This window comes from Macaca mulatta, chromosome 2 (genome assembly GCF_049350105.2).
Source record: "Macaca mulatta isolate MMU2019108-1 chromosome 2, T2T-MMU8v2.0, whole genome shotgun sequence".
NCBI classification, from domain to species: Eukaryota; Metazoa; Chordata; class Mammalia; order Primates; family Cercopithecidae; genus Macaca; species Macaca mulatta.
Window position 1 is genome coordinate 38,602,321 of NC_133407.1, and position 18,355 is coordinate 38,620,675.

Consider the following 18,355-nt stretch of genomic DNA (forward strand, 5'->3'; position numbering starts at 1 on the left):
TTATACATGAGGAAATCAGGGCTCAGAAGGGTTCATATTCCCCAAACAGGAAAATCCAGGGGAAAGTCTAGCTTCAGGAATGGCTTGGTTCACAGACTCACACAATGTTGTGAGACCCTGGTTTCTTTCCGTCACTCACTTTTGCCTTCCACAGTGGCTTTGGAACCTTCACCTTGGGGGTTCATAAAATTGCCTCTACAGCTTCAGGCTTCCTTTATCCTTTCTGCCTGAAATAACTAGCAAGAGCATACCCCTACCCCATGGTCCCAAAAGATGCATTCTAGTGCCTTATCATCTCTGACTGGATCACATGCTCAATCCTGAACCAATTGCTGTGGCCAGAGAATATGATGCTTTCAGTGCCCAGGATGAGTCAAAACTTGAGTTTTCGGAGCTGAGAGTTGGCTCAACTCCCTCAAGCGCGTATAGATAGAGTGGAGTTGACAGTAGTAGCTCCTCAGAAGGAAATTGGATAAATAGATACTGGATGATACATACAGTGAAGTTCAAGACAAGTCTTTCCCTCCTTTCTTCTGCAATATACTTTACTTTATGACTATAAGTCATCCAAATAGGTAGCCCTGGAAATGGTTGAAAAATCACAATTTTAAGTATTAAAGTAGCAATTATACTGGCTTTGGGTTCTCTGGTAGTCCTGAAAAAGAATATGGATGTAGTGGTACATGAAGCACAGGGCTATAACTGCATCTCTATTTAGTTCCAGTCTCCTAACCTCCTATTTAGCATCCCCGTCTATCAACCTTAAAATTTACACATACGGCGGAGCCTAGGGCAGCAGTCCTCAACCTAGCTGTACATCAGAATCACTACTAGGGCTTATATAAACACACGAACACCAGACCCTATCTTCTGAAGATCCAGAATCAATATATCTATTCCAAGAACTCCTGGCCTACAGTTTGCTAAACCTGGCAGGAGCATCGAGGTTTACATGCTATTTGCTAAATCTGCAAATGACTGATTAGCTCCCATTTACTCTAGACAAAGGCTGAGAAGCAACGGATATTGAAAGGATATTGACATAGGTTACAAATGAAGCCAACACATTCGGTCAGAGCAGTCACTATTAGGTAGTGTTAGGGGCTGCCTGTCTCAGGCTTCACTCCTCTTCCCATCCTGAAATTCTTTCTGTATGTTGTTCTTCTACAAACATGATCTTTGATCTTAGCATCTATACAAAAAGCTTCTGCTCACCAACCCCCAACCATTTAGTTTGAAAACAAATAAAACTAGACTGTGGGTAGTTCAGATGCTCCCAGCACACCTGACCCTGCCTCGTTTACCTGGGGAAACCAGTCCAGAAACAAAATTGCTGTTGAAGGAATGTCACCAACAGCAACAAGATCACCAAATGTGTGACTATTGTGCGTATTTTAGAAAATACTTTTTCCTAAATAATATTATTTATTTTATAACAACTTCGTGGAATGAAGATAATGGGGAAATTATCCCCTCATTATCTTTTCCAGACTTTGAGATCAGAAAATAATTTCTCTCTCCTCCCAATCTGGCATGTATCTCTTCATTAGATGGTGAATATCAGACCTCCTGGGTATTTTCATTTATGCCTTAGCTTAATTTCCAAGTACCCAAGACTAACTGAACACTTAGCTTTTGTAGCCCACTTGGCTGGGGTTTGGGTATTATTTCTCCCCATCCTCAGTGTAATATCTGATCTTTTGTCTCAATAGTCTTATTTCTTATGTACCCTCTGTTACAACCTATAAAAGTCTTCTTTGGAAATGAATAATGTAAACATTATCGATAAATAGAGGTATGTGGTGTTTATTTTTCATTTATTCATCAGCCAGAAAAGACTTCTGCTTTAACTTGGTTCCAGACCCTCCCCGGTGCCTTGGCTAACTGTTCATATCATGTGAGCCCTCAGCCCTGTACCGCGCCCAACAAGGCTTTCATTGACTTCCCTTCCCCCTTTTTCTCCAACTCCGATTTTCCTTTCCCCCTTTTCCAACTTGTGAAGTAAACTTTGCTTCAGAGGAAAACCCTGACCAAACACCTAATTTCGCTCTGCATCCTAAAAGAGCCTCAGATCAAACAGAACAATTAACTCAGCAAACAATACCATTAGTCAAGCTCCCTCTGTACCCACCAGCCTGAAACTGAAGAAATGCCGAACAAACACCTCTTGGAGCATATGGCGGCAGGGAATTGCAGGCAGAGATTTTATGGGCCTCTCAGCGCGCCTGCTCCAGCTCTTTGGGAACCAGACTATTTAGCATATGTCACTGTTCCCAGCTGCCTTGGGGCCTTGGCTGGGGACCACAGCCTTGTGTACTTGTGTACACAAGTGACAGCATTCAAAGTCAGGTACGGATGAGACCGGCTTCCACAGCACTGCAAACCCGGAAGGACTCGGGCTCCTGGGGCCTGTCCAGCGGAACCCAAAAGAGGAATACACACACAAGGGTAAGCTTCCCCCAGTTATCCGAGAGCCTGACGCCTCACTTACTTTCAGCCCAGTCTGGGAAACTTCTTGGGTACTTACGCAGAAATGGAAATTCATTGAAAATCTCAATGTACCATAAGAAAAGTCGTCTTTACAGAAATCAGAAACTAAAATGACCGATTAAGGTATCTTGTCCACCCCCTATCAGCACGAGATTGGTCCCTGAAGAGCTTCAATAGTTCATTTTTAAATAACTCCAACAATGCATTTTTCTATCACAGAACTGCCTGGGAGACTGTTCTAATAGATTTCATTCTTAGAAAGTATACCCAAGATCCATCCTAATTTCTCCATTTCATAAGCTGCTCCTTGTACCATCCGAAATGATTCCAACAGCTCTTGCTGCATTCTCTCTGTGAGGCACTTGGCCGTAGCAGCCTTGTCATCATGTAGTTTGTAATTCTTTCTTATTTTGAAGAGGGACTGATTGATAGATTTGAAATTTGCTAAGTGCCTGTATGGTTAAAATATACACAGTCTCATAAAGCTGTGTTCTGTGGTGAAACAATCAGAAATCAAAGGGTTAAACTGAAGCAAGCATGATGTAAATTAAAGCAGATAGAGGTGCAAAGCATGGGATCTGACCAGCCTGGGTTCAAATCCCGACTCCACCACCTGCTTAATGGTGTGTGTCCTTGATATGTTATAGCTCTCTGGGCTTCTGTTTCCATATGTACAAAATGGGAAAAAATATTGCCTATCTCAGAGCATTTTTGAAAAGATTAGGTAAAAGATCAAGGATCTGTCATAGAGTAACAATGATTAAGTAGTATCATTATTATTTTTTATTCTTTAAGTGGCTTAGATGCTAAAAGGATATACTAAGAGCAAGAAGTTAGGGCAACTCATTCACACCCAGAGTAGAAAGCCACAGACATTCCTGTTTCCTGAACCAGCTGCATACATTTGCAACACTAGGCTGAACCTCTCAGGAGGAATTAGTTAGGGAGATAAGATGTCCTCATATTAAGAGTTAAACAACATGGCCAGGTGTGAAGACTCACACCTGTAAATCCCAATACTTTGGGAGGCTGAGGCGAGAGGATCGCTTGAGGCCAGGAGTTCAAGACCAGCCTAGGCAACATAACAAGACCCTGCCTCTACAAAAAAAAAAAAAAAATTTAAATTAAGCTGGCATGGTGGCATATGCCTGTAGTCCCAGTACTCAGGAGGCTGAAGCAGGAGGATCACTCGAGCCCATGAGTTTGAGGCTGTAGTGAGCTATGATCGCATGACCACACTCCAGCCTGGGTAAGAGAGTAAAACCCTGTCTCAAAAAAATAAAAATAAAAAGAGTTAACATGACAATGAGATGGTAAGGTAGAGTCAACTAAATGCCAGGTAAGTGAGGAAAGGAAGGATGCAGGTCATGAACTGAGCCCAGAGAGACTTCATCTGGACTTGTCAGGGAAAAGCCAATGGCCTCCAAGCCAGAGGTCTACTCAGAGCCCTTAGTGCTCACTTCTAGGGATATAGTCTCTAGTGCAGCATTGGGGTATTTATCTGTAGGAAAAGATCAAAGTGGTATTAGATTGTTTATTTAATCAGATGGTCAGCCCAGCTAACCCTGTGTATTCGTTTAGGGTTCTTCAGTTTATAAGTGATATATTAAAAAAAAAAACAAAAAACCTCTAAACCAGCTTAAGCAAAAAGATGAATTTATAGAATTGTTACTGGGTAGCTCCCAGATTGACCAAGCCTAAAAGAGCCCAGACGTAAGAGTAATGTTCAGGAACACTGGAACCCGGGAGATGGACTTCTTCAGGACTTGCTCTGTCTCTCAGAGCTGGAAAGCTGGAGAAAAATACATGAGATGTTTTAAGAAGGCTTGAATGTATGCCAGCATCAAAGAAAGTTGACAAGCAGCTGATTTGACTACAAAATCACAGATAGACTCAGAAATTGGAAGCATCAGCTGCTTCTGAAGGTGGGGACGAAACAGAAAACACTGGACTAAATATCTTTATAAGAAGCATTTTGACACTCCCACATGCCCAACTTCATCATAACACAAAGCTGAACATTTACTCTGTGCTGAGGTCTGGAAAAGTTGTGGGCAGGGCTGCCATGGTAAAAACGGGGAAATTAAATACCAGGTGACATACTGAATCGGGAGCCTCCTTTTCATACCTGGCTCCCAGAAATCGGGCAACCCTGATTATGCCTCCTGAGCAATAGGTTGGCACTTGCCTCACTGACAAAATAACCAGTCCAGCAGACATACAGACCCTGATACAGTGACGTCTACCATCAACACATACAGCCCAGGCAAACACTGCTTCTGACCAGTGGCCCATTCTTAAATACCAACTGAAAAACAAAGATCACTGGACATTTGAGAAGGCTTCTGTTGTCCAAAACACAATGTGAACTAAACAGAAAGAACGTAGAAGGGGAAATTAAATAATTGAGACTCTCAAAGTGAAAAAAGAGAAGATACTGTAGGCCCTAATTTAAAAAAAATACACAGACCAAAAAATTAGCTCATGGAAATTATAAATATGATTGCAAAAATGAAAAAATTCAGTAGAGTAGAATATACAGTAAGGACATCACTAAGGAAGTAAAAGCTAAAATTAAAAATAAATAGTCACAGAGGAAAAAGAGGAGATTATAAAAACTTACATAGGCCGGGCATGGTGGCTCACACCTGTAATCCCAGCACTTTGGGAGGCTGAGGCAGGCGGATCATGAAGTCAGGAGTTCAAGACCAGTCTGGCCAACATAGTGAAACTCTGTCTCTACTAAAAATACAAAAAAAAAAAAAAAAATATTAGCCAGGCGTGGTGGCAGACGCCTGTAATCCCAGCTACTCAGGGGGCTGAGGCAGGAGTATCGCTTGAACCCAGGAGGTGGAGGTTGCAATGAGAGGACATCGCACCATTGCACTCTAGCCCAGGCAACAGTGTGAGACTCCATCTCAAAAACAAACAAACAAAAAAACAAAAGGCGACAGTGCGAGACTTCATCTCAAAAACAAACAAACAAACAAACAAAAAACTTTCATAAAGGAAAAAAAGAGTCAGGTATTTAAATGGCAATCAATTGCTCAAGGCTAGAGTGTAACAGGATAATGTATTCAGAATCCTCCAGGGAAGTGATTTCCAACCAAGAAATCTATACACAGCCCTACTATTAATTATGTATATCTATGCAATTTTGGTTAAGACAATTTTTGTTCCATTCTCAAAAACATCTGGATTTGTATCTAAGTTTAAAATTTCTTAGCTGTGTGACCTTAGGCAAATAGCATCCCCTCTCTGGGCCTCATGTTGCTCATCTATGTCACAGGGCTGTGAAAATTGAAGAGACGTTGTCAAAATGGCAAGGAGTGCAAGACTTGCAGCATCTCAGGTAATTCCTTTTCCCCACCCCATTTACCTCTGTCATTATCATCCTCATTTTCTCTGTCATCCATTATCTCTAACATCTCTGCTATTACTCACCAGCATTCACAACAAGAATTTGGAAAGAGATTACAATTCGGAGACTAGAAACTCACCTAATAGCTAAAATGGGAGGACTGGCTGAGCATAGGAAGGTCCTGAGGCAGTAGTGGAGAATTTGTTCAAGGAGATTGCTTTCTTCCCTTGGAAACCTTTACCTGAAATGTACAAGGCTTACAGGACAGGGGTTTTATTTGAAACCTGAGGTCAAGAAATGACTGAGGAAGAGATTGCTTTATTTTCAGGATTTTTGTGAGCCAGTTGTTAAACATAGCCATTATTTAAAAATTAAATTATAAAACTTACAATGAAATAAATTATATAAAAAACAAAAGTAATTGATACTACAAGCTCATTATTTCCTAATTATTTGACTATACTTTATAATTATCTATGTTCTTGGGCTTACTTATCATATCTGTTATTATCTGCATGTACATTAAGTGATATCATGTTGAGAGCTGACAATCAGCCCTGATAAGAGATTTACATCACAAAAATCAACAAATGCTACAAATCAGGACTTTTCTCAGAAAGACAGTTTTTAAACGTTCACCAGCACATCACTGGCTGGGGATTCAGAGTACCAGATTCCAAATGTGTCTGGTTTTCCAAAGGTTCAATGAAAATATATGTTTTGGCAACCTCCTCAGAAAACTTTCATCCCCTTAAATATGATGATTTCTACTAACCAACAAACATTGGAATGAATAAACTGTAGGGAAGGAAAAGCTTTTTCTCTACTCTCTTATGTTCCATAAATGGAGCCTGTGAATTAAACTGACAAAAGACAGACTAACACAAGAAAAGCATACAAATTTTATTTAATGTTAATATTTTATGTGCATGGAGTCTTCACAGAAAAGAAGTGAAAAAACAAAAGAAGTGGCTAGACTTGGGGGCTTATATCCCATTTTAACAAAGGATGATAAATCATGGAGAAGTGACTAGTCAAAGGAGAGGGAGTTTGGGCTTCTAGGAGCAGTAAATTGTGGGAATGTAAATATATGGAGGAAACTAATGGTAGATAAGAATTATTCAGTAAGGTTTGTTAATGCAGAGTCATCTAGGTGTGGGCCCTCTGTCTCCAGTGATAAGAGTTGCTTTTCTCATACTAGTACAGGAGAGGGGGGCAAATTTATGCCACCATCACAAAGGGAAATTTATGTTCTGCTTTTAGGAAGATAAGGGGAGGGTAGAGAGCTCTTCCTGTGTCTACTTTTTCTCAGTTGCCTTCAGTTCAAAATAATCCTTATGCCGAAGTGGCATGTTTTGGGGTGACATGTCCTGATCTCCTTTAGAATGAATGAATAAATATCCAGAAAGCTGCTCTTAATATGCAGAGCTTTCTTTAACACATGAAACAGACTTCTAAAACCATATAATTCAAAACATCATCCATGAACCAGCAGCATTGGCATCACCTGGGAATTTGTTAGAAAAGCAAAATTTTAGGCCCTTTCATAAGACTACTAACTAGGAATCTGCATTTCAACAAAAAGTTTGAGAAGCCTTACTGTAAATGTCAGCCCTGGCCAGATAGTCAGAATGCTTTCCCTTCCTGCCTGAAACTCTACCAATAAGAAATCCATTGCAATTAACAGCCTTTAAAAAGCCAAATACCTCTGGGTGGTTTAATGACCCAGCCCTAAGAATAATTTGTTAGAAGAGATTTCTTTCTTCCCTTTGAACCTTTACCTGAGATATACAGTGCTTACCGGACCAAGGTTTATTTGGAAAAGACAGAGGAAAGCTAAAGGGAAGATAATGCAGTCACTCTTGGAATCACTGCCATAACCTAATGCAGTTTCTTCCTTCTTTTCCCCCCTACAGTCTATTCTCCCCTTAGCAGCTAGACCAGCTTTTTAACATGCAGATCAGATTGTGGAATCTCTTCCCATTGCATTGAGAATAAAACCCATACTGCTTACCTGGACTAAAATACCCAGAAGAATATGCCCTTGTGTTCTGTCAAGCCTCAGTTGTGCTGGCCTGTCTCCTGTCTGGGTGCCAGAGGCTTTCTCTGCCTTTAGGCTCTATACTTGCACTTCCCTCTCCCTGAACTCTCTGAACCTGGCTGTCCCGGCCAGTTCTTCCCTGACTAGCTCCTTCTCACTCACTTGGTCTACGTTTAAATATCTCCTTTCAGTGAGGCCACTGCTGACCACCTAGCCTCCGCTGTCACTCTGTCACATCACGTGCTTGATTTTCTTTATAGCACTCATCACCATTAGAATGTGTCAGACTCATTTGTTTGCTTTTTAATTTCCTGTGTACCTCAAAACACATAAACTCATGCACAGTCACAAACTGAGTATAAGCTCCACGAGAACAGGGACTTTGTTGACACTCAGGGACTCTGTTGACAGGGACTTTGTTGCCTGGCACAAAGTGCTCAATCAACACTGTAGAGCAGATGCATGTGTGAACTATCGATTGCAGGACAAAGTGCTCCACCGTCCACCACCACCAAGGCCAGCCCTGCACCACCCTGAACAGGAAAGCAAACTGTTTTGCTCTACCTTTTTCTGCTTCTTACACTCTGTGGCTGGTCTCCTACTCCCAGAACACCCCTGATATTGGTATTATGGGTGTTCTACTGTGACAAAGTTTGAAGAGGGTTCCATGAGGCAAGCTAGTTTGAGAGCTTAGAAATCTCAATGATGGCAGGTCCTAGAGTGGTTCTGACTCAGGATGCCAGACCTGTCTCCAGAGACTCATGGAGATGCCAGAAGTCAATTTTTTAAACCATTAGATGCTCATGAATACCTGATTATGGCAGGGTCTTTTGTGGGAGGTCACATTACTGAAAGTTTGCTTGCTAAGTGAGAAGTCCAAGAAAGAAGGCTTTAAGGGTGTGATGCCCACCCCTACACACACACACACACACACACACACACACAGAGAGAGAGAGAGAGAGAGAGAGAGAGAGACACACACATTTGTGCATAACTATTAAAAAGATGGGATGACTGTGCAGGAAGACACAGCACCAGCCCCCAAGGCACTGCTCAGGGCTGAATGGTCCCCCTGGGTGGGCCTCTGTGACCCTCTTCATCTGGGATTGCATTGCTGAGCAGGTGTCTCCTAACTGCTGGGTCATTTCTAGACACAGGTTCAATATGTTCAATACAGCCACCAGGACAGGGTACTTTTTTGCCTCTTTTGTTTCCTGTCCAGGCATCAGGCCTCTCTCCGAGGACAGCCTACGTGCCTCCATTTCTAGGGCTTTGGGGATCTCTTGCTGTAGCTCCCAAATACCAGCTACTTGCAGCATGGTGGGATCACTAGGCTTTTGTAGTCTGCCCTGGGAACCCATCTTGCACTTAACCTATTACTTATATAGGAACAGGTACTCTGGGTTCATAAGAATCACTGACATAAATTAAAAGGCACTGTACTCTCTATATACCTGTTAACACTGTATCTCAGAGGTGAAAATCCCATGGGGCTTTAGCATCCTTCGTGTCTTCTATCTTCATATTTTAACATTGTCATAAACAGTGTAGACAATTCTCTTCTTCCTTCCTTCCTTCCTTCTAAGGAAGTCTTCCTTGTTTCTCCATTTCAGGCTTTTGCCTTATGAAGTACATACTTTTAGGGTATCTGCTTAGCCCCTGTCTCTCCCCACTTTCTTTAGGATTGTCTCTCATCTATTGACACGTCCACTAGAGTAACAGGAGAAAGTGAAGGCTACAGAAAGAGAAGATGCACAAAACAACGTGAGAACATATCATCCTGTACCCTGTGGGCTTCCAGCTCATCCTTAGAGCTTGCCTTCCTTGAGGGCCACACACCGCCACACATCCTTTAGTAACAGCTCCTGTGTGAAAGGGCTTTCCTCACTGGTAAACAGAATCAATCTGGGAGACTACTTCTTCATCCTCCGTCCCTCTCTGCTTCAACTGGCTTTTCATTCCTTCCTCATTTTCCTCTTTTGGGCCCTTCCTCGGTCTTTTTGCAGCCATCATAAGGCCCCTGGGATGAGCAGTCAGCCCCTGGCCATCCTTACCTCAGGGATCCTAGCTGCCCGTGGGCTTGAAGCAAGGGTCTCAGAGAGAGGGGTCAGGAAGAAGAGAGTACCGAGGGGTTCCCCAGATCTTCTGCTGCTGGAGATGTGCACAACTGATTCTGTGGGAGAAATCATATGCCCACTACCCACCCTCAAATCAGGGACATTTGGATCTTTGGGAAAGGGGCTAAGAAGAGGTGGGCATGGGGTCTTAGACACAATCTTGAGGGAGGTCTTTGCCCATTTGGTAATGATGGCAGATCTGGAGAACCTAATGTACTCCACTTGGGGGAAGGGGCCGGAGCCAAACCCCTCCTTCTCAGGCCTGACTCCTCCTCACTCCTGCTCCCTTCCCACCTCAGCCACCCCTTTCAGCAGCTCTGGCCTCCAGCATCTCCTCCCTACAGGTCACCCCCCTTCTCCTCCCCAATCCCAACTCCATTTAAACACAACAGAAGCAAATTATTTATGAATAGCCCTAATTTACAATGCATCCATAATGGCTGGGAAGACACCGATAATTTATTTAATGAGCAAAGACATATGATTCACAAACAATGATTCCAGTCAGAAATTGGCGTCATTAATTTTCTGTAAGCCCTCTGTTACGATTCAGCACCCAGGGAGTGCCTCAGACCTACAAATCTCCTGAGCACTTCTATTACTCCAGCCTGAGCCCAGCTCAGGTGCAGGTCCAGCACCATCACCCTGCTCATGGGCCTTGCCACCTAGCCATGCTTAGCAGTTGCCCCCACACAGCCTGCTCTCCAGAAACCTTGCCAACCTGCCATGCAATTGATCTACCTGTGTCTGTTAATGGGAGATCATGCCAGGCCAGACATTCCTGAGGGCCTTGACCCACAGATTCCCAACCCACCCACAAGTATGGGCCATAATGTGGTCTGTGCCAGCCACCAGAGCTCTACTAACAGGTCACAGACCAGGAAACTGCCAACATGAGCCTGGCATTAAGACATTATGGATGTTTTCTGCATAAGGCTCGCCAATTTTCCCAGAACCATTTATTAAATAGGGAATCCTTTCTCCATTGCTTATTTTTGTCAGGTTTGTTGAAGATCAGATGGTTGTAGATGTATGGTATTATTTCCGAGGACTCTGTTCCATTGGTCTATATGTCTGTTTTGTTACCAATACTGGACCTTTTCCTTACACCTTATACAAAAATTAACTCAAGATGGATTAAAGACTTACTTAAATGTAAAACCCAAAACCATAAAAACCCTAGAAGAAAATCTAGGCAATACCATTCGGGAAATAGGCATGGGCAAAGACTTCATGATGAAAATGCTAAAAGCAATTGCAACAAAAGCCAAATTTGACAAATGGGATCTAATCAAAACTAAAGAACTTCTACACAGCAAAAGAAACTATCATCAGAGTGAACAGGCAACCTATAGAATGGGAGAAAATGTTTGCAATCTACCTATCTGACAAAGGTCTAATATCCAGAATCTAAAAGGAACTTAAACAAATTTACAAGAAAAAACCAAACAACTCCATCAAAAAGTGGGCAAAGAACATGAACAGACACTTCTAAAAAGAAGACATTTATGCAATCAACAAACATATGAAAAAAACCTCAACATCACTGATCATCAGAGAAATGCAAATCAAAACCACAATGAGATACCATCTCATGCCAGTCAGAATGGCGATTATTAGAAAGCCAAGAAACAATAGATGCTGGAGAGGCTATGGAGAAATAGGAATGCTTTTATACTATTGGTGGAAGTGTAAATTAGTTCAACCATTGTGGAAGACAGTGTGACTGTTCCTCAAGGATCTAAAACCAGAAATACCATTTGACCCTTTGAGTATATACACAAAGGAATATAAATCATTCTACTATAAAGACATGCACACATACATTTATTGCAGCACTATTTACAATAGCAAAGACATGGAACCAATCCAAATGCCCATCAATGATAGACTAGATAAAGAAAATGCAGTACATATACACCATGGAATACTATACAGCCATAACAAGGAATGAGATCCATGTCCTTTGCAGGGACATGGGTAGAGCTGGAAGCCATCATCTTCAGCAAACTAACACAGGAACAGAAAATCAAACACCACATGTTCTCACTCATAAGTGGGAGTTGAGCAAGGAGAACACATGGACAGAGAGGGAAGCAACACACACTCAGCCCAGTTGGGAGGTTGGGGGCAAGAGGAGGAAGAGCATTAGGACAAATAGCTAATGCATGCGGGGCTTCAAACCTAGATGATGGGTTGATAGGTGCAGCAAACCACCATGGCACAAGTATACCTATGTAACAAACCTACACATTCTGCACTTGTATCCCAGAACTTAAAATAAAATAAAAACTAAAAATTAAAAAAAAGACATGACAGGTGTCTATATTTTCAACTGCTAGACACCTAACCTTGAAAAACAGACATGCGTCCTGTCCATGTGCCCCAGGGTCTTCACCTTGGGATGGGGAGGGGGAGACAGAGATCATAAAAACTCTGCCTGAGCTTCAGTGTCCTAATTCCCCCTTCTCACAGAACACTCAGCGTGACCTCATCTTTCTTAATCACCTAAACATATGTGGACTACAGTTTGTTGCCCACATGAATTTTAATATTTTTAATTTCGTTATTTTATTCAATTTATACAAGCATATGGTTAAAGAAAGAAACAGTTCTACCAAACTCATATTCATACAACAAAGAGAAGTCTCCCACTACCACCATCCCCATTTTCATTAAGTATTCATCTCCATATCTTCAAAAATTAGGCTTAGATTACTACTTTGTTGTTGTTGTTGTTGTTGTTGTTTTCAATCTCATTCACTCTTGTCTTCCCTCTATAAAATACAAAGGCTTAGTTCTCTTTCACCTCACCTCTTTCTCTACACACATATTTCTTGCCTGGGGGTCAGCAAACAAGGGCCACCTGTTTTTGTAAATAAGATATAACTGAAATACAGTCATGTCCATTTGTTTATACTTGTCTCTGGCTGTTTTAGTGCCAGGACAGCAGAGTTGAGTAGTTGTGACAGAATCCATGTTGCCCACAAAGCCTAAAATATTTATTATTTGACTCTTTACAAAAATGTTTGTCAACTTCTGGCAGTCCCTGCAGTCTATGAATAAGCTGAGTTATAGATCAATATTCAGTGATTCCATTACCATAACTATCTAAATGCCATTCTCAACTGAGTTGAGTAATGTACTATGTGTACTTTTCCTTTCCTGTACCTTTTGTTTATACTCACAATTGTAAATGCCCTTTATGTTTATTTGTTTGCTTTGAAGTACTTGTACTTAATACTAACTTTAACAAATTCTCCCCCAGTTGTGCAAATCTGTTTAAATGCATTAAGGTATCAATTTTATCTACTTGAAGATAATTTCTTTATGAGCTTACTGGCCTGCACCAATATAAACTGGTAGTGCTCCATCCTGAAGCACAGCCATCATCCTGGAATCTGCTTTCCTCATTCTACAGGAGGGTCCTGTTGCCTCTATTCTATACTCAGTCTCCTATTTCCAGAATCTATGTCATTCACTTTCTTGATTTACTCCAATTTTGAAGGAGCACATATTCCACTATCATCCCTACCCACCTCCACCACCAAAAAAAAAAAAAAAAAAAAAAGAGGAGGTACATTTTTTGAGACTTTAAATGTCTGAAAATGTCTTTATTCCATCCTCAGATTAATTTATTGTTAGATTGAATGTCTTAGTTAGCTCAGGCTGCTATAACAAAACACCATAGATGGGGTGGCTAAATAATAGACACTGATTTCTCAGTTCTAAAGGTTAGAAGTCTGAGATGAAGGTACCAGCATGGTCAGATTCTGGTGAAGGCTCTCTTCCTGGCTGACAGGTGGCTGTTTCTTGCTATATCCTCACATGTAGAGAGAGTGAGAGTGAGAGTTCTTTAGTCTCTTCCTCTTCCTACAAGGACACTAATTCCATCATGGTGACTCCACCCTCATTACCTCATCTAAACTTAATTACCTTCCAAAGGCCCCATCATGTAATACCATCACATTAGGGGTTATGGTTTCAACATGTGGATTTGGGGAAGGGACACAGCCATACAGTTCATAACAATGGGTATAGAATTAACTGATGAAAACTATTTTTGCTTGGAAATCTGAGGACATTTCCCACTGTTTTCTATCCGTGTTGCTGTTGAAAAGACACCACTCTGATTCCTGATCATCACTGGGTTTTGTATGTTTTTATGTTGATAGTGTAAATGATCTATTTTCCCCAGTGTTTTAAAGTTTCACAATGTGGCTTGACCTCAGTAAATTGCTATTGTGTAGGTGGGGCACAAGTGGGCCCTTTTAGTCTAGAAGCTCACTTCCTTCCATTTCGGGACATTTTTGAATTATTTATTTGATGATTTCCCTTCTGCCAAATCTCTATTGTTTTCTGGAACTCCAGTTATTTGAAAGTTACGTCTTATGAATTATCCTCTAATTTTGTTTATCTTTTTTCTCATTTTCCATCTTGTGGTTTTGACTCATGTTCTGGAAATGGTTTCAACTTCATCTTCTAATCGTTTTGTTAATTTCTTAGTATTGCTGTCATTGTACTGTCACTGTATTCTCTAAATGTCACTTTTCCTTAGCCTCCTATTCTTTTCTGATCTCTGTGAGAATATTAATAATTATTTTCCCAGGTTTTATTTTCTCTACTATTCTGCTTCCTCCCAGTAGTGCTAAGTTTATGTGTTTTGGCCCCAGTCCGTCACATTAGATACTTCCTCAATTGACTGATTATTTCCTAGCTGTCCATTCATGTTTAAAAATGGAACACTGAGAAACCAAATAAAATCTTTTTGGGGGCCTACTCAGTCATGGGTTATAGGATAGTATGGCTGGACCATTTCTCCAAGTATCTTTTTTTTTTAAATTTATTTATTATTATTGTACTCCAAGTATCTTTAATGTTGCTATCTTTCATCTTTCCTCTTAGAAAGAGTCGAATCTGCAGAGAAGGCAGGCATAAATCTGGCTGCCAGTAGGATGGTAGACTTGGATCTCAGTATCTGACATGTAACTGCCACTTAATCACCCTGCTTTCACAATGATACCCCCACTTTCAACTGTGCCTGGTGTTACATCAGTTCAGAGACTCTCTGCTTTTAATATTTCCAGAAAACAAATCTGTAAACCTTTTGTCTACTGATTGGCAGTGTGCAGTGGAGAAGATGAGGGGTGAGGGAGCTGTGCAGCTTCTAATTTCATCATAAAGTAGACCTTGACCCAGTTCTATTTTAACTCTACCTTCAACCCCACTTCCAGGGGTACCTGGTAACACTAGTTATAAAGACTTTTGAGAGTTCTGGAACAGAAACTGGGTTGCTTCTTGACTTTTCCTATCACTGACAGTATTTTGCTTTATTTTGGCAGCTGAGTCACTTATCACTCATACAGTCTTCCCCACTGCCGTATTATTGTAGATGTCATATCCTCTCCTGCTCTTCTTGTCCTTATAAGGGTATTTTTCTCCTTTTGTGGATCCCTTACTGTCTCTTACATGATGTTTCAGAGTAGATAAAAACTAAGTAGTCAATCTGCCACCTTTCAAAGAAGTCTCTCCATATAAAACCAGTGAACATCACCCCTTTCTCTGTATCATTAACCTTCCCTACCAGACCTTACTCCACACAATGCTCATAGCAGTTACTCAGTAAATAGTAGACTGGCCCCACATCAGCACTATCTGAACGTTCGTGGAATGGCTGATACGTCTCCTCGCAATGTCATCACTTAAAGCCTCACCCATATTTACCTTCTTTGTCTTTCTTTCTCCAGACCAGGTGCCGTGCACGCTGAACCTGTGATCTCCAGATAGAGCCCTGCTCTCTCCCACATCTGAGTCTCTACATATGCTCTTCCCTGTAACTAGAACGTGAGCTTTCTTCTTTGTTAACTCTCAGTTTGAGATTAAGGTCTGCTCTATAAATCACTAACCCTTACCACGAAATTTTGGGTTATTTGGCCTTTGTGCACTCAGATAACTATGTATTCACCCTTTTGTAGCACTTGAAGTGGATATATACATATATATGTTTACTTACTTTTTCTGCCACTAGAATATCAGTTTGTCTAGAACAGAGTTTGTATTATTAACCTCAGGCATCCTCAAGCCCTAACTCAGTGCCTATAATTGGATACACTTTGGGAAGTAAAAAAGGGAGGGAAAGCTTGTGTGAAAAGTAGAAAGAGAGAAAGAGAGAGAGAGGAGGAATACAGGAAGAGAGGGAAGGATTAATCCTGGCATTCAGTTCCATTTGACCTGTTTCTTCATTCAACCCATTTTCAGTTCACATTTGACTATTTTCCATTAACTTGTATGGTACATTTTATTATTGCTCTCAAGCACGTGCTGCCCATCCTTATAGGAAGATTTTAGTCCCTACACCATTGGCAGCAGATTTAGCCATATGACAAGTCTTGCCCATTGAAATGTGAGTGGAAGTGATGTGCCACTTTAGAACAGAAGCTTTAAAACTATTGTGTGGTTCATCCATATTTCCTTGTTTTTACCACAAGACCAACAATGTCCCAGATTAGGATTGATTACTTTTTCTGGAGCCCGAAAAGAAGATGATGTGGAGCAGAGCTACAGTTGATCTGCAGTGAAGCTGACCTCCATGCAGATAGAGAAATAAACCTTTGTTATTGTAAGCCACAGATTGCACAATAACTTAGCCTAAGCTGAATTACAGGTACAGCTGGTGACATTGCCATGGGTGTTCAATACAAGAAGTGTCATAAAATTTGAGAACTTAACAGTTAAAGAAGGTTGTCTTATTAGCCTCGCATCCAATAGAACAATCTTCTGCCCAGTTCCCTGGGCCTTTTAAATTCTGCTCAAATTCCTTTGATATCAGGGAAGGAAGTTGATCAGATTGTAGTTCAGTTCATTTCATTACTGGAATTCAACTTGTTCAAATATTCCAGTTGGTTTTCCCCAACTGGTTCTAGTTCTGCTACCTGGAGCCACCCAGAACAATTCACTCTGTATTCCATTGCACAGAACTTCTTCAGTTTTTAGAAGTTTAGTCATGTCCAAACTAAACGTTTCCTGTCCTTATTTTGTTAAAGGACTTAGAAGATGAGACTGAAGCTCTTCTGACTCTTTAGGATGAATAAAAATGTTCTTTCTAGTTCAAGTGTCCTCTGATTCCTTGTATATTCCACAAATGGAAAGAGTCCTTTACAAATAAATTTTCCTCAGATTTACAATTTTAAAATTCACAGAAACATGCAATCAATTAGCTTGACTTTTAGCAAAATAAATTACAAATATTTTACCAATGTGCTTTCAAAAAAGCCTTTTTTAAATGCACATGATTTGGTTAACATGTCTTAAACTAAGGCACATTTTAAATGCTTCCAGTCAAGAGGAATACAGCCCTATGTAGATATCACTGCATTCTTAGGAAACCCATAATGACTTTATTCTAATGAGCTTTTCACTGAGTTATGCATTGTGTTGCTTTTGAATACCCAAAGAGGCAATTGTTAGAAAAAACAGACTGATCAACTCCAGAAGGTAGAAGAAAGCCATGGTCAAGTAACAGCAAAAAAGAAATTTACCTTTGAATAAACAGCTTCCTTTCTCTCATTGATCCTTTCTATTTAATTACAAAAGTAAATCATGGATGTATACTTATCACGACAAATTCAAACACTGTTGAACTCTACCAAGTACACTGTCCAATAAAGCTTTCTGTGATGATGGAATGTTCTGTATCTGCACAGTTCAGTACAGTGGCCATCAGCCACCTGTGGCTATTGAGTGTATTTGAAATGGAACCACTGAAGCAGAGGACCCGATTTTCATTTTTATTTAATTTTAATTAGCTTAAATTGAAATACCCATAGGTGACTACTGGCTACCATATTTTACAGCATGAATACAGAATAAAAAGTAAAATCACATTGATCTTCAATGTCAATAAGAAGCCACCAGCACTTTGGGAGGCCGAGGTAGGCGGATCACCTGAGGCCAGGAGTTTGAGACCAGCCTGGCCAACATTTGGTGAAACCCCATCTCTACTAAAAACACAAAAATTAGCCGGGCGTAGTGGCAAACGCCTGTAGTCCCAGCTACTTGGGAAACTGAGGCAGGAAAATCGCTTGAACCGGGGAGGCAGAGGTTGCAGTGAGCTGATATCGTGCCACTGCACTCCAGCCTGGGCAACACAAGACTCCGTCTCTTAAAAAAAAAAAAAAAACCACGAAGTCACTGCTAATAGTTTGGTATATTCCTTGGTCAATTTTGGGGGTAGTATGCTATCTGTTATGTCTAAGCAATACAGTGTCTTACTGCATGTGCTCTTTTTTTTTTTTTTTTCTTTTTTTTTTTGAGACGGAGTCTGGCTCTGTCGCCCAGGTGGAGTGC

The 18,355-nt window shown here is 40.9% G+C and overlaps 1 long non-coding RNA gene across 1 annotated transcript; it reads left to right on the plus strand.

Annotated features, from left to right (window-relative positions):
- The first annotated feature begins 2,180 nt into the window (after positions 1–2,180).
- On the plus strand, positions 2,181–16,969 carry LOC114676127 (uncharacterized). Its single transcript, XR_003726975.2, has 3 exons — positions 2,181–2,448; positions 5,780–5,842; positions 15,757–16,969. It is a non-coding gene; the product is annotated as an uncharacterized LOC114676127 (long non-coding RNA).
- Positions 16,970–18,355: the final 1,386 nt, after the last annotated feature.